The following is a 20,696-nucleotide window of genomic DNA, read 5'->3' as shown; positions in this document are numbered from 1 at the left end:
CCTTTTGGACAAAGTGGAGTCAGATGCTGCAGTGACCACAGGTGTGAGAGGATCTACAATTGGCATCTGGTGTTATCTCTCTGCTTCCACTCCAAATAAAGTTACCTGTTGTTACCTGAACGTCAAATACTAAGAATGGGCGGCCTATGAAAGAATTAGTACTTTCATTAAGTATACTAAACCGGCTAATTGGGAATAGACAAACTGTAAAAAGCCCTCTGAGAAAGCCCCTCTCTAACCTTTGTTAGTAAGCTTTTCTGTAGCCTGCCTGTTGATGTATTTTCGGTTTGAACAGTGCACAACATGAAGAGACGGAACACTGGCGGCTTGTCACAATGCCCCCCGATGACATCACAATAGCGCTGCTGCCTAGAAAACAAGCTGCGCAGAAGAAGTTGTTCTTTGGGTGGGAGGGTGGGCTAGTGGAAGGAGGGGGCAATCTCTTTTTTTCCCGGGTGGTAGGGGGATGACAGGAGAAGGGAAGCGGGTGGTGAGAAAGGTACAGAGGGCAGGGTTTGGGGGCTGGGAAGGAAAGGGAAAAGATTAGGGTTTGGGGATGATGAAAGGGCTTTCTACGGGTAAGGATGGCAAAGGGTGGCAGTGACGGAAAGTCAGGCAACCTGTCCTGTCCGTCTTTTTGTATCGTGAATTGGAAAGACTGCAAGGGGGAGGGGAGTTGCTTGCGCCCTAAAGGAGGAGTTATTCAGATTCATTGCAGTGGGCGGCGGCTGCAAAACGCACCATTCTTCTTGTTTTTGCTCTGCAAAGCAGCCTTTTCAAGGGTTGGCTTGGGTGACAAAATGTCTTGTGTAGGCGTGGGTTTGTCTCCCTCTCGCTCTCTCTCCCTAAGATGTGTCCGGCATAGGCCAGGGTGCCACTCGAGGCCCAAACCAATTCTGGTTATCGCTTCTCGGCCTTTTGGCTAAGATCAAGTGTAGTATCTGTTCTTATCAGTTTAATATCTGATACGTCCCCTATCTGGGGACCATATATTAAATGGATTTTTAGAACAGGGAGATGGAAAAAGAGCTTGCTCTGTCCACTCCACGCATTGACCTGGTATTGCAGTACCTCCAGGAACGGTGCACCCCTTCTTAACCCAGTTTCCAAAAGCAGAACTCGATTCACCTGATTCATATTAGCCCGATTAGCGAATTGAAATGAATTTTTATCTAACACACTTTTTACTTGCTTTATTCATCCAAATAGCAAACTCATCACCACTCAACTTCACCAACTCTGCTATGTCCCGTGCAGTATCTTGTTGTCAGTCTAATCTAGATCATGTGTAATTGAATGGAATAGATCCCTTTTGGACAAAGTGGAGTCAGATGCTGCAGTGACCACAGGTGTGAGAGGATCTACAATTGGCATCTGGTGTTATCTCTCTGCTTCCACTCCAAATAAAGTTACCTGTTGTTACCTGAACGTCAAATACTAAGAATGGGCGGCCTATGAAAGAATTAGTACTTTCATTAAGTATACTAAACCGGCTAATTGGGAATAGACAAACTGTAAAAAGCCCTCTGAGAAAGCCCCTCTCTAACCTTTGTTAGTAAGCTTTTCTGTAGCCTGCCTGTTGATGTATTTTCGGTTTGAACAGTGCACAACATGAAGAGACGGAACACTGGCGGCTTGTCACAATGCCCCCCGATGACATCACAATAGCGCTGCTGCCTAGAAAACAAGCTGCGCAGAAGAAGTTGTTCTTTGGGTGGGAGGGTGGGCTAGTGGAAGGAGGGGGCAATCTCTTTTTTTCCCGGGTGGTAGGGGGATGACAGGAGAAGGGAAGCGGGTGGTGAGAAAGGTACAGAGGGCAGGGTTTGGGGGCTGGGAAGGAAAGGGAAAAGATTAGGGTTTGGGGATGATGAAAGGGCTTTCTACGGGTAAGGATGGCAAAGGGTGGCAGTGACGGAAAGTCAGGCAACCTGTCCTGTCCGTCTTTTTGTATCGTGAATTGGAAAGACTGCAAGGGGGAGGGGAGTTGCTTGCGCCCTAAAGGAGGAGTTATTCAGATTCATTGCAGTGGGCGGCGGCTGCAAAACGCACCATTCTTCTTGTTTTTGCTCTGCAAAGCAGCCTTTTCAAGGGTTGGCTTGGGTGACAAAATGTCTTGTGTAGGCGTGGGTTTGTCTCCCTCTCGCTCTCTCTCCCTAAGATGTGTCCGGCATAGGCCAGGGTGCCACTCGAGGCCCAAACCAATTCTGGTTATCGCTTCTCGGCCTTTTGGCTAAGATCAAGTGTAGTATCTGTTCTTATCAGTTTAATATCTGATACGTCCCCTATCTGGGGACCATATATTAAATGGATTTTTAGAACAGGGAGATGGAAAAAGAGCTTGCTCTGTCCACTCCACGCATTGACCTGGTATTGCAGTACCTCCAGGAACGGTGCACCCCTTCTTAACCCAGTTTCCAAAAGCAGAACTCGATTCACCTGATTCATATTAGCCCGATTAGCGAATTGAAATGAATTTTTATCTAACACACTTTTTACTTGCTTTATTCATCCAAATAGCAAACTCATCACCACTCAACTTCACCAACTCTGCTATGTCCCGTGCAGTATCTTGTTGTCAGTCTAATCTAGATCATGTGTAATTGAATGGAATAGATCCCTTTTGGACAAAGTGGAGTCAGATGCTGCAGTGACCACAGGTGTGAGAGGATCTACAATTGGCATCTGGTGTTATCTCTCTGCTTCCACTCCAAATAAAGTTACCTGTTGTTACCTGAACGTCAAATACTAAGAATGGGCGGCCTATGAAAGAATTAGTACTTTCATTAAGTATACTAAACCGGCTAATTGGGAATAGACAAACTGTAAAAAGCCCTCTGAGAAAGCCCCTCTCTAACCTTTGTTAGTAAGCTTTTCTGTAGCCTGCCTGTTGATGTATTTTCGGTTTGAACAGTGCACAACATGAAGAGACGGAACACTGGCGGCTTGTCACAATGCCCCCCGATGACATCACAATAGCGCTGCTGCCTAGAAAACAAGCTGCGCAGAAGAAGTTGTTCTTTGGGTGGGAGGGTGGGCTAGTGGAAGGAGGGGGCAATCTCTTTTTTTCCCGGGTGGTAGGGGGATGACAGGAGAAGGGAAGCGGGTGGTGAGAAAGGTACAGAGGGCAGGGTTTGGGGGCTGGGAAGGAAAGGGAAAAGATTAGGGTTTGGGGATGATGAAAGGGCTTTCTACGGGTAAGGATGGCAAAGGGTGGCAGTGACGGAAAGTCAGGCAACCTGTCCTGTCCGTCTTTTTGTATCGTGAATTGGAAAGACTGCAAGGGGGAGGGGAGTTGCTTGCGCCCTAAAGGAGGAGTTATTCAGATTCATTGCAGTGGGCGGCGGCTGCAAAACGCACCATTCTTCTTGTTTTTGCTCTGCAAAGCAGCCTTTTCAAGGGTTGGCTTGGGTGACAAAATGTCTTGTGTAGGCGTGGGTTTGTCTCCCTCTCGCTCTCTCTCCCTAAGATGTGTCCGGCATAGGCCAGGGTGCCACTCGAGGCCCAAACCAATTCTGGTTATCGCTTCTCGGCCTTTTGGCTAAGATCAAGTGTAGTATCTGTTCTTATCAGTTTAATATCTGATACGTCCCCTATCTGGGGACCATATATTAAATGGATTTTTAGAACAGGGAGATGGAAAAAGAGCTTGCTCTGTCCACTCCACGCATTGACCTGGTATTGCAGTACCTCCAGGAACGGTGCACCCCTTCTTAACCCAGTTTCCAAAAGCAGAACTCGATTCACCTGATTCATATTAGCCCGATTAGCGAATTGAAATGAATTTTTATCTAACACACTTTTTACTTGCTTTATTCATCCAAATAGCAAACTCATCACCACTCAACTTCACCAACTCTGCTATGTCCCGTGCAGTATCTTGTTGTCAGTCTAATCTAGATCATGTGTAATTGAATGGAATAGATCCCTTTTGGACAAAGTGGAGTCAGATGCTGCAGTGACCACAGGTGTGAGAGGATCTACAATTGGCATCTGGTGTTATCTCTCTGCTTCCACTCCAAATAAAGTTACCTGTTGTTACCTGAACGTCAAATACTAAGAATGGGCGGCCTATGAAAGAATTAGTACTTTCATTAAGTATACTAAACCGGCTAATTGGGAATAGACAAACTGTAAAAAGCCCTCTGAGAAAGCCCCTCTCTAACCTTTGTTAGTAAGCTTTTCTGTAGCCTGCCTGTTGATGTATTTTCGGTTTGAACAGTGCACAACATGAAGAGACGGAACACTGGCGGCTTGTCACAATGCCCCCCGATGACATCACAATAGCGCTGCTGCCTAGAAAACAAGCTGCGCAGAAGAAGTTGTTCTTTGGGTGGGAGGGTGGGCTAGTGGAAGGAGGGGGCAATCTCTTTTTTTCCCGGGTGGTAGGGGGATGACAGGAGAAGGGAAGCGGGTGGTGAGAAAGGTACAGAGGGCAGGGTTTGGGGGCTGGGAAGGAAAGGGAAAAGATTAGGGTTTGGGGATGATGAAAGGGCTTTCTACGGGTAAGGATGGCAAAGGGTGGCAGTGACGGAAAGTCAGGCAACCTGTCCTGTCCGTCTTTTTGTATCGTGAATTGGAAAGACTGCAAGGGGGAGGGGAGTTGCTTGCGCCCTAAAGGAGGAGTTATTCAGATTCATTGCAGTGGGCGGCGGCTGCAAAACGCACCATTCTTCTTGTTTTTGCTCTGCAAAGCAGCCTTTTCAAGGGTTGGCTTGGGTGACAAAATGTCTTGTGTAGGCGTGGGTTTGTCTCCCTCTCGCTCTCTCTCCCTAAGATGTGTCCGGCATAGGCCAGGGTGCCACTCGAGGCCCAAACCAATTCTGGTTATCGCTTCTCGGCCTTTTGGCTAAGATCAAGTGTAGTATCTGTTCTTATCAGTTTAATATCTGATACGTCCCCTATCTGGGGACCATATATTAAATGGATTTTTAGAACAGGGAGATGGAAAAAGAGCTTGCTCTGTCCACTCCACGCATTGACCTGGTATTGCAGTACCTCCAGGAACGGTGCACCCCTTCTTAACCCAGTTTCCAAAAGCAGAACTCGATTCACCTGATTCATATTAGCCCGATTAGCGAATTGAAATGAATTTTTATCTAACACACTTTTTACTTGCTTTATTCATCCAAATAGCAAACTCATCACCACTCAACTTCACCAACTCTGCTATGTCCCGTGCAGTATCTTGTTGTCAGTCTAATCTAGATCATGTGTAATTGAATGGAATAGATCCCTTTTGGACAAAGTGGAGTCAGATGCTGCAGTGACCACAGGTGTGAGAGGATCTACAATTGGCATCTGGTGTTATCTCTCTGCTTCCACTCCAAATAAAGTTACCTGTTGTTACCTGAACGTCAAATACTAAGAATGGGCGGCCTATGAAAGAATTAGTACTTTCATTAAGTATACTAAACCGGCTAATTGGGAATAGACAAACTGTAAAAAGCCCTCTGAGAAAGCCCCTCTCTAACCTTTGTTAGTAAGCTTTTCTGTAGCCTGCCTGTTGATGTATTTTCGGTTTGAACAGTGCACAACATGAAGAGACGGAACACTGGCGGCTTGTCACAATGCCCCCCGATGACATCACAATAGCGCTGCTGCCTAGAAAACAAGCTGCGCAGAAGAAGTTGTTCTTTGGGTGGGAGGGTGGGCTAGTGGAAGGAGGGGGCAATCTCTTTTTTTCCCGGGTGGTAGGGGGATGACAGGAGAAGGGAAGCGGGTGGTGAGAAAGGTACAGAGGGCAGGGTTTGGGGGCTGGGAAGGAAAGGGAAAAGATTAGGGTTTGGGGATGATGAAAGGGCTTTCTACGGGTAAGGATGGCAAAGGGTGGCAGTGACGGAAAGTCAGGCAACCTGTCCTGTCCGTCTTTTTGTATCGTGAATTGGAAAGACTGCAAGGGGGAGGGGAGTTGCTTGCGCCCTAAAGGAGGAGTTATTCAGATTCATTGCAGTGGGCGGCGGCTGCAAAACGCACCATTCTTCTTGTTTTTGCTCTGCAAAGCAGCCTTTTCAAGGGTTGGCTTGGGTGACAAAATGTCTTGTGTAGGCGTGGGTTTGTCTCCCTCTCGCTCTCTCTCCCTAAGATGTGTCCGGCATAGGCCAGGGTGCCACTCGAGGCCCAAACCAATTCTGGTTATCGCTTCTCGGCCTTTTGGCTAAGATCAAGTGTAGTATCTGTTCTTATCAGTTTAATATCTGATACGTCCCCTATCTGGGGACCATATATTAAATGGATTTTTAGAACAGGGAGATGGAAAAAGAGCTTGCTCTGTCCACTCCACGCATTGACCTGGTATTGCAGTACCTCCAGGAACGGTGCACCCCTTCTTAACCCAGTTTCCAAAAGCAGAACTCGATTCACCTGATTCATATTAGCCCGATTAGCGAATTGAAATGAATTTTTATCTAACACACTTTTTACTTGCTTTATTCATCCAAATAGCAAACTCATCACCACTCAACTTCACCAACTCTGCTATGTCCCGTGCAGTATCTTGTTGTCAGTCTAATCTAGATCATGTGTAATTGAATGGAATAGATCCCTTTTGGACAAAGTGGAGTCAGATGCTGCAGTGACCACAGGTGTGAGAGGATCTACAATTGGCATCTGGTGTTATCTCTCTGCTTCCACTCCAAATAAAGTTACCTGTTGTTACCTGAACGTCAAATACTAAGAATGGGCGGCCTATGAAAGAATTAGTACTTTCATTAAGTATACTAAACCGGCTAATTGGGAATAGACAAACTGTAAAAAGCCCTCTGAGAAAGCCCCTCTCTAACCTTTGTTAGTAAGCTTTTCTGTAGCCTGCCTGTTGATGTATTTTCGGTTTGAACAGTGCACAACATGAAGAGACGGAACACTGGCGGCTTGTCACAATGCCCCCCGATGACATCACAATAGCGCTGCTGCCTAGAAAACAAGCTGCGCAGAAGAAGTTGTTCTTTGGGTGGGAGGGTGGGCTAGTGGAAGGAGGGGGCAATCTCTTTTTTTCCCGGGTGGTAGGGGGATGACAGGAGAAGGGAAGCGGGTGGTGAGAAAGGTACAGAGGGCAGGGTTTGGGGGCTGGGAAGGAAAGGGAAAAGATTAGGGTTTGGGGATGATGAAAGGGCTTTCTACGGGTAAGGATGGCAAAGGGTGGCAGTGACGGAAAGTCAGGCAACCTGTCCTGTCCGTCTTTTTGTATCGTGAATTGGAAAGACTGCAAGGGGGAGGGGAGTTGCTTGCGCCCTAAAGGAGGAGTTATTCAGATTCATTGCAGTGGGCGGCGGCTGCAAAACGCACCATTCTTCTTGTTTTTGCTCTGCAAAGCAGCCTTTTCAAAGGTTGGCTTGGGTGACAAAATGTCTTGTGTAGGCGTGGGTTTGTCTCCCTCTCGCTCTCTCTCCCTAAGATGTGTCCGGCATAGGCCAGGGTGCCACTCGAGGCCCAAACCAATTCTGGTTATCGCTTCTCGGCCTTTTGGCTAAGATCAAGTGTAGTTTGGGAGGGTACTACCTTGGTTGGTGCTGAAAGGTGCCAGGGTATTGCACAACTGCTGGCCTTGGGGGAGTGTGCATCGTAGGATGTCATAGCCCCCTTGTGACGGACGGTTACCTGGGCAACGAGAGGCGGTCACTTTTTTATTTTCAAACTCATCCTTCAAAAAAAAAAAAAAAAAAAAAAAAAAAAAATCTGTTCTTATCAGTTTAATATCTGATACGTCCCCTATCTGGGGACCATATATTAAATGGATTTTTAGAACAGGGAGATGGAAAAAGAGCTTGCTCTGTCCACTCCACGCATTGACCTGGTATTGCAGTACCTCCAGGAACGGTGCACCCCTTCTTAACCCAGTTTCCAAAAGCAGAACTCGATTCACCTGATTCATATTAGCCCGATTAGCGAATTGAAATGAATTTTTATCTAACACACTTTTTACTTGCTTTATTCATCCAAATAGCAAACTCATCACCACTCAACTTCACCAACTCTGCTATGTCCCGTGCAGTATCTTGTTGTCAGTCTAATCTAGATCATGTGTAATTGAATGGAATAGATCCCTTTTGGACAAAGTGGAGTCAGATGCTGCAGTGACCACAGGTGTGAGAGGATCTACAATTGGCATCTGGTGTTATCTCTCTGCTTCCACTCCAAATAAAGTTACCTGTTGTTACCTGAACGTCAAATACTAAGAATGGGCGGCCTATGAAAGAATTAGTACTTTCATTAAGTATACTAAACCGGCTAATTGGGAATAGACAAACTGTAAAAAGCCCTCTGAGAAAGCCCCTCTCTAACCTTTGTTAGTAAGCTTTTCTGTAGCCTGCCTGTTGATGTATTTTCGGTTTGAACAGTGCACAACATGAAGAGACGGAACACTGGCGGCTTGTCACAATGCCCCCCGATGACATCACAATAGCGCTGCTGCCTAGAAAACAAGCTGCGCAGAAGAAGTTGTTCTTTGGGTGGGAGGGTGGGCTAGTGGAAGGAGGGGGCAATCTCTTTTTTTCCCGGGTGGTAGGGGGATGACAGGAGAAGGGAAGCGGGTGGTGAGAAAGGTACAGAGGGCAGGGTTTGGGGGCTGGGAAGGAAAGGGAAAAGATTAGGGTTTGGGGATGATGAAAGGGCTTTCTACGGGTAAGGATGGCAAAGGGTGGCAGTGACGGAAAGTCAGGCAACCTGTCCTGTCCGTCTTTTTGTATCGTGAATTGGAAAGACTGCAAGGGGGAGGGGAGTTGCTTGCGCCCTAAAGGAGGAGTTATTCAGATTCATTGCAGTGGGCAGCGGCTGCAAAACGCACCATTCTTCTTGTTTTTGCTCTGCAAAGCAGCCTTTTCAAGGGTTGGCTTGGGTGACAAAATGTCTTGTGTAGGCGTGGGTTTGTCTCCCTCTCGCTCTCTCTCCCTAAGATGTGTCCGGCATAGGCCAGGGTGCCACTCGAGGCCCAAACCAATTCTGGTTATCGCTTCTCGGCCTTTTGGCTAAGATCAAGTGTAGTATCTGTTCTTATCAGTTTAATATCTGATACGTCCCCTATCTGGGGACCATATATTAAATGGATTTTTAGAACAGGGAGATGGAAAAAGAGCTTGCTCTGTCCACTCCACGCATTGACCTGGTATTGCAGTACCTCCAGGAACGGTGCACCCCTTCTTAACCCAGTTTCCAAAAGCAGAACTCGATTCACCTGATTCATATTAGCCCGATTAGCGAATTGAAATGAATTTTTATCTAACACACTTTTTACTTGCTTTATTCATCCAAATAGCAAACTCATCACCACTCAACTTCACCAACTCTGCTATGTCCCGTGCAGTATCTTGTTGTCAGTCTAATCTAGATCATGTGCAATTGAATGGAATAGATCCCTTTTGGACAAAGTGGAGTCAGATGCTGCAGTGACCACAGGTGTGAGAGGATCTACAATTGGCATCTGGTGTTATCTCTCTGCTTCCACTCCAAATAAAGTTACCTGTTGTTACCTGAACGTCAAATACTAAGAATGGGCGGCCTATGAAAGAATTAGTACTTTCATTAAGTATACTAAACCGGCTAATTGGGAATAGACAAACTGTAAAAAGCCCTCTGAGAAAGCCCCTCTCTAACCTTTGTTAGTAAGCTTTTCTGTAGCCTGCCTGTTGATGTATTTTCGGTTTGAACAGTGCACAACATGAAGAGACGGAACACTGGCGGCTTGTCACAATGCCCCCCGATGACATCACAATAGCGCTGCTGCCTAGAAAACAAGCTGCGCAGAAGAAGTTGTTCTTTGGGTGGGAGGGTGGGCTAGTGGAAGGAGGGGGCAATCTCTTTTTTTCCCGGGTGGTAGGGGGATGACAGGAGAAGGGAAGCGGGTGGTGAGAAAGGTACAGAGGGCAGGGTTTGGGGGCTGGGAAGGAAAGGGAAAAGATTAGGGTTTGGGGATGATGAAAGGGCTTTCTACGGGTAAGGATGGCAAAGGGTGGCAGTGACGGAAAGTCAGGCAACCTGTCCTGTCCGTCTTTTTGTATCGTGAATTGGAAAGACTGCAAGGGGGAGGGGAGTTGCTTGCGCCCTAAAGGAGGAGTTATTCAGATTCATTGCAGTGGGCGGCGGCTGCAAAACGCACCATTCTTCTTGTTTTTGCTCTGCAAAGCAGCCTTTTCAAGGGTTGGCTTGGGTGACAAAATGTCTTGTGTAGGCGTGGGTTTGTCTCCCTCTCGCTCTCTCTCCCTAAGATGTGTCCGGCATAGGCCAGGGTGCCACTCGAGGCCCAAACCAATTCTGGTTATCGCTTCTCGGCCTTTTGGCTAAGATCAAGTGTAGTATCTGTTCTTATCAGTTTAATATCTGATACGTCCCCTATCTGGGGACCATATATTAAATGGATTTTTAGAACAGGGAGATGGAAAAAGAGCTTGCTCTGTCCACTCCACGCATTGACCTGGTATTGCAGTACCTCCAGGAACGGTGCACCCCTTCTTAACCCAGTTTCCAAAAGCAGAACTCGATTCACCTGATTCATATTAGCCCGATTAGCGAATTGAAATGAATTTTTATCTAACACACTTTTTACTTGCTTTATTCATCCAAATAGCAAACTCATCACCACTCAACTTCACCAACCCTGCTATGTCCCGTGCAGTATCTTGTTGTCAGTCTAATCTAGATCATGTGTAATTGAATGGAATAGATCCCTTTTGGACAAAGTGGAGTCAGATGCTGCAGTGACCACAGGTGTGAGAGGATCTACAATTGGCATCTGGTGTTATCTCTCTGCTTCCACTCCAAATAAAGTTACCTGTTGTTACCTGAACGTCAAATACTAAGAATGGGCGGCCTATGAAAGAATTAGTACTTTCATTAAGTATACTAAACCAGCTAATTGGGAATAGACAAACTGTAAAAAGCCCTCTGAGAAAGCCCCTCTCTAACCTTTGTTAGTAAGCTTTTCTGTAGCCTGCCTGTTGATGTATTTTCGGTTTGAACAGTGCACAACATGAAGAGACGGAACACTGGCGGCTTGTCACAATGCCCCCCGATGACATCACAATAGCGCTGCTGCCTAGAAAACAAGCTGCGCAGAAGAAGTTGTTCTTTGGGTGGGAGGGTGGGCTAGTGGAAGGAGGGGGCAATCTCTTTTTTTCCCGGGTGGTAGGGGGATGACAGGAGAAGGGAAGCGGGTGGTGAGAAAGGTACAGAGGGCAGGGTTTGGGGGCTGGGAAGGAAAGGGAAAAGATTAGGGTTTGGGGATGATGAAAGGGCTTTCTACGGGTAAGGATGGCAAAGGGTGGCAGTGACGGAAAGTCAGGCAACCTGTCCTGTCCGTCTTTTTGTATCGTGAATTGGAAAGACTGCAAGGGGGAGGGGAGTTGCTTGCGCCCTAAAGGAGGAGTTATTCAGATTCATTGCAGTGGGCGGCGGCTGCAAAACGCACCATTCTTCTTGTTTTTGCTCTGCAAAGCAGCCTTTTCAAGGGTTGGCTTGGGTGACAAAATGTCTTGTGTAGGCGTGGGTTTGTCTCCCTCTCGCTCTCTCTCCCTAAGATGTGTCCGGCATAGGCCAGGGTGCCACTCGAGGCCCAAACCAATTCTGGTTATCGCTTCTCGGCCTTTTGGCTAAGATCAAGTGTAGTATCTGTTCTTATCAGTTTAATATCTGATACGTCCCCTATCTGGGGACCATATATTAAATGGATTTTTAGAACAGGGAGATGGAAAAAGAGCTTGCTCTGTCCACTCCACGCATTGACCTGGTATTGCAGTACCTCCAGGAACGGTGCACCCCTTCTTAACCCAGTTTCCAAAAGCAGAACTCGATTCACCTGATTCATATTAGCCCGATTAGCGAATTGAAATGAATTTTTATCTAACACACTTTTTACTTGCTTTATTCATCCAAATAGCAAACTCATCACCACTCAACTTCACCAACTCTGCTATGTCCCGTGCAGTATCTTGTTGTCAGTCTAATCTAGATCATGTGTAATTGAATGGAATAGATCCCTTTTGGACAAAGTGGAGTCAGATGCTGCAGTGACCACAGGTGTGAGAGGATCTACAATTGGCATCTGGTGTTATCTCTCTGCTTCCACTCCAAATAAAGTTACCTGTTGTTACCTGAACGTCAAATACTAAGAATGGGCGGCCTATGAAAGAATTAGTACTTTCATTAAGTATACTAAACCGGCTAATTGGGAATAGACAAACTGTAAAAAGCCCTCTGAGAAAGCCCCTCTCTAACCTTTGTTAGTAAGCTTTTCTGTAGCCTGCCTGTTGATGTATTTTCGGTTTGAACAGTGCACAACATGAAGAGACGGAACACTGGCGGCTTGTCACAATGCCCCCCGATGACATCACAATAGCGCTGCTGCCTAGAAAACAAGCTGCGCAGAAGAAGTTGTTCTTTGGGTGGGAGGGTGGGCTAGTGGAAGGAGGGGGCAATCTCTTTTTTTCCCGGGTGGTAGGGGGATGACAGGAGAAGGGAAGCGGGTGGTGAGAAAGGTACAGAGGGCAGGGTTTGGGGGCTGGGAAGGAAAGGGAAAAGATTAGGGTTTGGGGATGATGAAAGGGCTTTCTACGGGTAAGGATGGCAAAGGGTGGCAGTGACGGAAAGTCAGGCAACCTGTCCTGTCCGTCTTTTTGTATCGTGAATTGGAAAGACTGCAAGGGGGAGGGGAGTTGCTTGCGCCCTAAAGGAGGAGTTATTCAGATTCATTGCAGTGGGCGGCGGCTGCAAAACGCACCATTCTTCTTGTTTTTGCTCTGCAAAGCAGCCTTTTCAAGGGTTGGCTTGGGTGACAAAATGTCTTGTGTAGGCGTGGGTTTGTCTCCCTCTCGCTCTCTCTCCCTAAGATGTGTCCGGCATAGGCCAGGGTGCCACTCGAGGCCCAAACCAATTCTGGTTATCGCTTCTCGGCCTTTTGGCTAAGATCAAGTGTAGTATCTGTTCTTATCAGTTTAATATCTGATACGTCCCCTATCTGGGGACCATATATTAAATGGATTTTTAGAACAGGGAGATGGAAAAAGAGCTTGCTCTGTCCACTCCACGCATTGACCTGGTATTGCAGTACCTCCAGGAACGGTGCACCCCTTCTTAACCCAGTTTCCAAAAGCAGAACTCGATTCACCTGATTCATATTAGCCCGATTAGCGAATTGAAATGAATTTTTATCTAACACACTTTTTACTTGCTTTATTCATCCAAATAGCAAACTCATCACCACTCAACTTCACCAACTCTGCTATGTCCCGTGCAGTATCTTGTTGTCAGTCTAATCTAGATCATGTGTAATTGAATGGAATAGATCCCTTTTGGACAAAGTGGAGTCAGATGCTGCAGTGACCACAGGTGTGAGAGGATCTACAATTGGCATCTGGTGTTATCTCTCTGCTTCCACTCCAAATAAAGTTACCTGTTGTTACCTGAACGTCAAATACTAAGAATGGGCGGCCTATGAAAGAATTAGTACTTTCATTAAGTATACTAAACCGGCTAATTGGGAATAGACAAACTGTAAAAAGCCCTCTGAGAAAGCCCCTCTCTAACCTTTGTTAGTAAGCTTTTCTGTAGCCTGCCTGTTGATGTATTTTCGGTTTGAACAGTGCACAACATGAAGAGACGGAACACTGGCGGCTTGTCACAATGCCCCCCGATGACATCACAATAGCGCTGCTGCCTAGAAAACAAGCTGCGCAGAAGAAGTTGTTCTTTGGGTGGGAGGGTGGGCTAGTGGAAGGAGGGGGCAATCTCTTTTTTTCCCGGGTGGTAGGGGGATGACAGGAGAAGGGAAGCGGGTGGTGAGAAAGGTACAGAGGGCAGGGTTTGGGGGCTGGGAAGGAAAGGGAAAAGATTAGGGTTTGGGGATGATGAAAGGGCTTTCTACGGGTAAGGATGGCAAAGGGTGGCAGTGACGGAAAGTCAGGCAACCTGTCCTGTCCGTCTTTTTGTATCGTGAATTGGAAAGACTGCAAGGGGGAGGGGAGTTGCTTGCGCCCTAAAGGAGGAGTTATTCAGATTCATTGCAGTGGGCGGCGGCTGCAAAACGCACCATTCTTCTTGTTTTTGCTCTGCAAAGCAGCCTTTTCAAGGGTTGGCTTGGGTGACAAAATGTCTTGTGTAGGCGTGGGTTTGTCTCCCTCTCGCTCTCTCTCCCTAAGATGTGTCCGGCATAGGCCAGGGTGCCACTCGAGGCCCAAACCAATTCTGGTTATCGCTTCTCGGCCTTTTGGCTAAGATCAAGTGTAGTATTGTGGCGCCCCTGACCTGGTCAGGCACCACTGAGTACTGCACCCATGCTGGGGACAGTACAATACAGGTAATCCAGAAGGCTGACAGGGGTGTGGAACACAGGCGCATAGTGATCAGGTCTCACACATGTACCCATGAGAGGACCCCTGGGGATCCCAGGAGGGGGCAAGCCTTCACCTTCACTGGAATAGTGGAGGGGGTAGAGCCTCCATCTCCTCTCAAGGGGTGTGGTGGAGAGTCTGGTTGCTAGGTGGCGTAGGCAAGAACAGGAGAGGAGGAGCAGTGAGTGAGTTAGAGCAGAGAACTCCAGAGGGCTCAGTGAGGAGCAGACCTGTGGGGCTGATGCTGTCTAACAGCGCCCGCGCAGTGACTACAGACGGGGGAGAACGGTCAACTAGGAGTGCTGCCTGAAAGCCAGCTTCAGCTAGAGAGTGCACGGAGTGGGAAGTACGGAGACTTCTAGAGAGCACCAGGCCCAACCGGGCGGCAGATCCCGAAGCGAGGATAGATTCACCTTTCCCTGCTAAACCTGCCGGTGTGGGGCTCTTACAGCCCACACCACAACAACCAAAAGCCGCAGCCACGTAACCGCAAGTAGGGCCCATAGGTCACAGGAGGCAAGAGGCTGGAGTGGCCTGGCCCGGGGAACAAGCACACGGCAAAACAAGAAGGGGAGAGAGGCTTGGAGCATCTTCCCTGGGTGACCCCCATAGGGACTCAAAGTCGGGGTCACCCCAAACCACCAAGGGCTAAGGAAGGCGAGTTAGTAGTCACCCTCATACAGTCAGCCGGAAGGATACCTGGTTCCCACCTGGTTCATCCCAGCTACGCCCGGGCTACTCACCCTGCCACCTGAAGTGAGTAAAAACCCTGAAAGACACTCTGCCTGTGTGTGGTCATTCTGCGACTTGTGGTACTACAGCTTTACAAAGGGCCCTGGGGCTTGCCTCACTCTCAGGAGGCTACTACACCCGACTGCACCCACCATCAGCCCCAGGTGCCTCCTAATCTGCAGTGGCGGTCCCCTCTGACCGCAAATCTGAGAGTGGCGTCACGATCAAAACTGAAGATTCCCTACCTGTGACCAGCACCAGCTACGTGGAGTCCCTGAAGGTATGCACCGACACAACACCTGCGGGGCTTCACATCTGGCGTCACGAACAGGATAAGGACTAGACCTGTTCAGACAGGTGACCATGTGCCTGGGCGGTCCGCTTGAAAAATTGGAAGCGCCGCCATATTGCCACCATGAAAAGCGCGCTGAAAAACAACAGCAGCCCGCGCTGGAAGAAGTTACCGCCCACGAAGAGGTGTGGCTACCCAGAGATCCCCTGCAGAGTTCTGACCTTGCCAGCTATGAGAGTGGAAGCGTCGAGAAACGGCGGAACAGAAAGAGAGCCACAAGCCTGCTGCTGGGAGCGGAGCTACTGAAAGAGGCAGAGCAGAAACTGGACAGCTTGTTACAGGAGGCAGCGAAGAGTCCACTGCTGGGAGACCGTGCAGAAGACGGCGCAGAAGAAATGGCGTCTGACCGCAGGAACCCAGAACCAGGCTCCGCTGCCTGGTGGTACCGAGAGCTGGCCCAGTTTTGCAACCGGCTGGAGACCCGGGTCGTGGAGCAGATTCGGGAGGAACGGATGGAACTGCAGGAGATGACCGCGGCGGTTCGGGCCTATGAAGGGAGAGCTGCGCGCCGGGTGTCAGGCGGGACGGCGACGACGCAGACCCCAGTGCTACCAACAACGGGTGAGTCGAATGATGCCCCGGCCCGCGCAAGTGCCCCGACCCCTGCTGCCACGTCCGCGGTCCCTGAAGAGGCGTCCGGTGCGGCGACGCTGAAGCAGGCCGCAGCCACGCCAGGTGCGGCCCTCCAAGCCCCAGCGGCTGCAGCGATGCCCTGCTCGGCCCACCAAGACCCAGTCCCGGCAGCGATGCCCTGCCCGGCCCGCCAGGACCAGGCCGCCGCCATCCTGGGCGCGGCCCGCCAAGACCAGGCCGTCGCCAAACAGGGCGCGGCCCGCCAAGACCAGGCCGCCGCCATGCCGGGCGCGGCCCGCCAAGACCAGGCCGCCGCCAAACAGGGCGCGGCCCGCCAAGACCAGGCCGCCGCCATGCCGGGCGCGGCCCGCCAAGACCAGGCCGCCGCCAAACAGGGCGCGGCCCGCCAAGACCAGGCCGCCGCCATGCCGGGCGCGGTCCGCCAAGACCAGGCCGTCGCCAAACAGGGCGCGGCCCGCCAAGACCAGGCCGCCGCCATGCCGGGCGCGGCCCGCCAAGACCAGGCCGCCGCCAAACAGGGCGCGGCCCGCCAAGACCAGGCCGCCGCCATGCCGGGCGCGGCCCGCCAAGACCAGGCCGCCGCCATACAGGGCGCGGCCCGCCAAGACAAGGCCGCCGCCATGCTAGGCGCGGCCCGCCAAGGAAAGACTACCTCAGCATTTACCCCGGCCTGTAAGGCCAGAGCTGACACTGCTCCCCAGTCCCCGGAGGTCTCTGATAGGAAGCCCACGCTGGAGGAAGAATACTGGCAGATGAGGGCCGACATGGAGGCCAAGTTTCCCCAGTGGTTGGTGGATCTGTACCTGCGCCCCCCATGCACCCCTGAGGAGATTCAGATAACCCCTGCAGCTACACCAGAGAGTCCCCCGCATGGGCCAGAAGGAGAAAGTCCATCCCCAGTCCTGCCATCAGAGGAGTGCCAGGAAGAACTAAGGGGGAGAGGAGGCCAGGAGGCAGAAGGGCTAACTCCGACGCCAGCCGCAGCAGACTCCTACTCAGAGCCGGAGATGCTGCCATACTCCCGCTGGGACGAGGAGGACCTGACCCCCTCTGCAGAAGAAGAGCTGCCTAAGAGCCTCACCTGGGAGTTTGTGAGCTGCCCGCTACAGGATCCAGCCCGCAAGACACGGCGCAGAAGAACACAGTTTGCTCCAGCACCACAGTCTCCTGAACAGAGAGCAGTCACCGCCAGAGACCTAAAGGAGAAGCGTATGTTGAGAGAGTCCAAAGCCCAGGCTAGAGGACCCCTGTGTTATGGCGTAGTGGAAGATTTCAACTTGAAAAGTGGCTATGGCTTCATTGTAGCACCAGGAATAAAAGAAGGGATATTTGTAAACCGCAGAGATGTGAACGCTCATCTGCCAAGAGGACACCCTTGCAGAAATCTGAAAATGGGAGATTTGGTACAGTTTACCATGCACCAAGGTGAAAGGGGATTGTACGCACTTGATGTAACCTTATGTCCCAACAAACCTTACAGCCATCCCCTGCAACAAGAAAGACAGGAAAGACAAGAAAGACAAGAAAGACAAGAAAGACAAGAAAGACAAGAAAGACAAGAAAGACAAGATAGAGATAAAGAACCAGATGTAGAAACAGATGAAGACCAAGAACGGAAAGATAAAGATCCTACAGATGAAGAAAGAGACAAAGAGCAAGAAAGTCACAGGTGCCAGTGCCCAACGTGCCCTCGCCCTAGTGAAAAAGAGGAGTAAAGTAAAGTACAGAAAAGAAGTACAGAAGTTAAAGTTTTGAAAGTTTTGTTTGCAACGTTATTGTTTAAGAATGTGCCCACAAAAACTATTGTGAGAAATAAACTTAAGGCTATGAACTTGCTATAGCCACAAACTCTCGCAGTGTAAATAGTTACACCAGTGGCACCACCACCAGGGCCAGCCTGTTTAGGGGCTTGGCTCGTCTGCAACCAGGGGGGCCCGTCCGTAGAAAAGGGCCTTGGCTCACCTGCGACCAGAGAGCACGCCTGTTTATGGGGCCTTGGCTCACCACCACAAAGAGGGTACCTGGTCAGCACCAACTGTGGAGGCCGCCTCTGAATCCTGCCAGAAGAGGCTGAAGGCGCGGATCCACCAGGCCAGGTATACCCTGAAACCACCAACCCATGTAAGCCGCCTCTACATCCTGCCAGAAGTGGCTGAAGCCGCGGCCAACGTGAAAGGGTTTTGGGTGGGTTAACGGACTTGTGGGTGGAGGGTGGTGATGTATGATACCTGGTGCTTTTAAATGTTTTACATGTTTTAATGTTTTATGCATTTTAAAATGTTGTCTTGCAGCCCGAGGACGTGCTGGTGATAACTAAGGGGGAATGTGGCGCCCCTGACCTGGTCAGGCACCACTGAGTACTGCACCCATGCTGGGGACAGTACAATACAGGTAATCCAGAAGGCTGACAGGGGTGTGGAACACAGGCGCATAGTGATCAGGTCTCACACATGTACCCATGAGAGGACCCCTGGGGATCCCAGGAGGGGGCAAGCCTTCACCTTCACTGGAATAGTGGAGGGGGTAGAGCCTCCATCTCCTCTCAAGGGGTGTGGTGGAGAGTCTGGTTGCTAGGTGGCGTAGGCAAGAACAGGAGAGGAGGAGCAGTGAGTGAGTTAGAGCAGAGAACTCCAGAGGGCTCAGTGAGGAGCAGACCTGTGGGGCTGATGCTGTCTAACAGCGCCCGCGCAGTGACTACAGACGGGGGAGAACGGTCAACTAGGAGTGCTGCCTGAAAGCCAGCTTCAGCTAGAGAGTGCACGGAGTGGGAAGTACGGAGACTTCTAGAGAGCACCAGGCCCAACCGGGCGGCAGATCCCGAAGCGAGGATAGATTCACCTTTCCCTGCTAAACCTGCCGGTGTGGGGCTCTTACAGCCCACACCACAACAACCAAAAGCCGCAGCCACGTAACCGCAAGTAGGGCCCATAGGTCACAGGAGGCAAGAGGCTGGAGTGGCCTGGCCCGGGGAACAAGCACACGGCAAAACAAGAAGGGGAGAGAGGCTTGGAGCATCTTCCCTGGGTGACCCCCATAGGGACTCAAAGTCGGGGTCACCCCAAACCACCAAGGGCTAAGGAAGGCGAGTTAGTAGTCACCCTCATACAGTCAGCCGGAAGGATACCTGGTTCCCACCTGGTTCATCCCAGCTACGCCCGGGCTACTCACCCTGCCACCTGAAGTGAGTAAAAACCCTGAAAGACACTCTGCCTGTGTGTGGTCATTCTGCGACTTGTGGTACTACAGCTTTACAAAGGGCCCTGGGGCTTGCCTCACTCTCAGGAGGCTACTACACCCGACTGCACCCACCATCAGCCCCAGGTGCCTCCTAATCTGCAGTGGCGGTCCCCTCTGACCGCAAATCTGAGAGTGGCGTCACGATCAAAACTGAAGATTCCCTACCTGTGACCAGCACCAGCTACGTGGAGTCCCTGAAGGTATGCACCGACACAACACCTGCGGGGCTTCACAGTATCTGTTCTTATCAGTTTAATATCTGATACGTCCCCTATCTGGGGACCATATATTAAATGGATTTTTAGAACAGGGAGATGGAAAAAGAGCTTGCTCTGTCCACTCCACGCATTGACCTGGTATTGCAGTACCTCCAGGAACGGTGCACCCCTTCTTAACCCAGTTTCCAAAAGCAGAACTCGATTCACCTGATTCATATTAGCCCGATTAGCGAATTGAAATGAATTTTTATCTAACACACTTTTTACTTGCTTTATTCATCCAAATAGCAAACTCATCACCACTCAACTTCACCAACTCTGCTATGTCCCGTGCAGTATCTTGTTGTCAGTCTAATCTAGATCATGTGTAATTGAATGGAATAGATCCCTTTTGGACAAAGTGGAGTCAGATGCTGCAGTGACCACAGGTGTGAGAGGATCTACAATTGGCATCTGGTGTTATCTCTCTGCTTCCACTCCAAATAAAGTTACCTGTTGTTACCTGAACGTCAAATACTAAGAATGGGCGGCCTATGAAAGAATTAGTACTTTCATTAAGTATACTAAACCGGCTAATTGGGAATAGACAAACTGTAAAAAGCCCTCTGAGAAAGCCCCTCTCTAACCTTTGTTAGTAAGCTTTTCTGTAGCCTGCCTGTTGATGTATTTTCGGTTTGAACAGTGCACAACATGAAGAGACGGAACACTGGCGGCTTGTCACAATGCCCCCCGATGACATCACAATAGCGCTGCTGCCTAGAAAACAAGCTGCGCAGAAGAAGTTGTTCTTTGGGTGGGAGGGTGGGCTAGTGGAAGGAGGGGGCAATCTCTTTTTTTCCCGGGTGGTAGGGGGATGACAGGAGAAGGGAAGCGGGTGGTGAGAAAGGTACAGAGGGCAGGGTTTGGGGGCTGGGAAGGAAAGGGAAAAGATTAGGGTTTGGGGATGATGAAAGGGCTTTCTACGGGTAAGGATGGCAAAGGGTGGCAGTGACGGAAAGTCAGGCAACCTGTCCTGTCCGTCTTTTTGTATCGTGAATTGGAAAGACTGCAAGGGGGAGGGGAGTTGCTTGCGCCCTAAAGGAGGAGTTATTCAGATTCATTGCAGTGGGCGGCGGCTGCAAAACGCACCATTCTTCTTGTTTTTGCTCTGCAAAGCAGCCTTTTCAAGGGTTGGCTTGGGTGACAAAATGTCTTGTGTAGGCGTGGGTTTGTCTCCCTCTCGCTCTCTCTCCCTAAGATGTGTCCGGCATA

General features: G+C 49.8%; 9 non-coding genes and 2 pseudogenes across 9 annotated transcripts; all 11 read left to right on the top strand.

Annotated features, from left to right (window-relative positions):
• The first annotated feature begins 902 nt into the window (after positions 1-902).
• Positions 903-1,093, top strand: LOC142274636 (U2 spliceosomal RNA). The gene has a single exon (XR_012738913.1). It is a non-coding gene; the product is annotated as a U2 spliceosomal RNA (small nuclear RNA).
• A 1,117-nt stretch (positions 1,094-2,210) lies between these two features.
• On the top strand, positions 2,211-2,401 carry LOC142274634 (U2 spliceosomal RNA). Its single transcript, XR_012738911.1, has one exon. It is a non-coding gene; the product is annotated as a U2 spliceosomal RNA (small nuclear RNA).
• Positions 2,402-3,518: 1,117 nt separating this feature from the next.
• Positions 3,519-3,709, top strand: LOC142274633 (U2 spliceosomal RNA). Its single transcript, XR_012738910.1, has one exon. It is a non-coding gene; the product is annotated as a U2 spliceosomal RNA (small nuclear RNA).
• A 1,117-nt stretch (positions 3,710-4,826) lies between these two features.
• LOC142274631 (U2 spliceosomal RNA) lies at positions 4,827-5,017 on the top strand. The gene has a single exon (XR_012738909.1). It is a non-coding gene; the product is annotated as a U2 spliceosomal RNA (small nuclear RNA).
• A 1,117-nt stretch (positions 5,018-6,134) lies between these two features.
• Positions 6,135-6,325, top strand: LOC142274630 (U2 spliceosomal RNA). The gene has a single exon (XR_012738908.1). It is a non-coding gene; the product is annotated as a U2 spliceosomal RNA (small nuclear RNA).
• A 1,292-nt stretch (positions 6,326-7,617) lies between these two features.
• On the top strand, positions 7,618-7,823 carry LOC142274651 (U2 spliceosomal RNA; annotated as a pseudogene).
• Positions 7,824-8,940: 1,117 nt separating this feature from the next.
• Positions 8,941-9,131, top strand: LOC142274629 (U2 spliceosomal RNA). Its single transcript, XR_012738907.1, has one exon. It is a non-coding gene; the product is annotated as a U2 spliceosomal RNA (small nuclear RNA).
• Positions 9,132-10,248: 1,117 nt separating this feature from the next.
• Positions 10,249-10,439, top strand: LOC142274628 (U2 spliceosomal RNA). The gene has a single exon (XR_012738906.1). It is a non-coding gene; the product is annotated as a U2 spliceosomal RNA (small nuclear RNA).
• A 1,117-nt stretch (positions 10,440-11,556) lies between these two features.
• Positions 11,557-11,747, top strand: LOC142274627 (U2 spliceosomal RNA). Its single transcript, XR_012738905.1, has one exon. It is a non-coding gene; the product is annotated as a U2 spliceosomal RNA (small nuclear RNA).
• A 1,117-nt stretch (positions 11,748-12,864) lies between these two features.
• On the top strand, positions 12,865-13,055 carry LOC142274625 (U2 spliceosomal RNA). The gene has a single exon (XR_012738904.1). It is a non-coding gene; the product is annotated as a U2 spliceosomal RNA (small nuclear RNA).
• Positions 13,056-19,442: 6,387 nt separating this feature from the next.
• LOC142274649 (U2 spliceosomal RNA) lies at positions 19,443-19,617 on the top strand (annotated as a pseudogene).
• The last annotated feature ends 1,079 nt before the right edge of the window (positions 19,618-20,696 follow it).

This window comes from Anomaloglossus baeobatrachus, unplaced genomic scaffold, assembly GCF_048569485.1.
Source record: "Anomaloglossus baeobatrachus isolate aAnoBae1 unplaced genomic scaffold, aAnoBae1.hap1 Scaffold_3762, whole genome shotgun sequence".
NCBI classification, from domain to species: domain Eukaryota; kingdom Metazoa; phylum Chordata; class Amphibia; order Anura; family Aromobatidae; genus Anomaloglossus; species Anomaloglossus baeobatrachus.
This window is presented reverse-complemented; position numbering and strand designations above follow the sequence as displayed.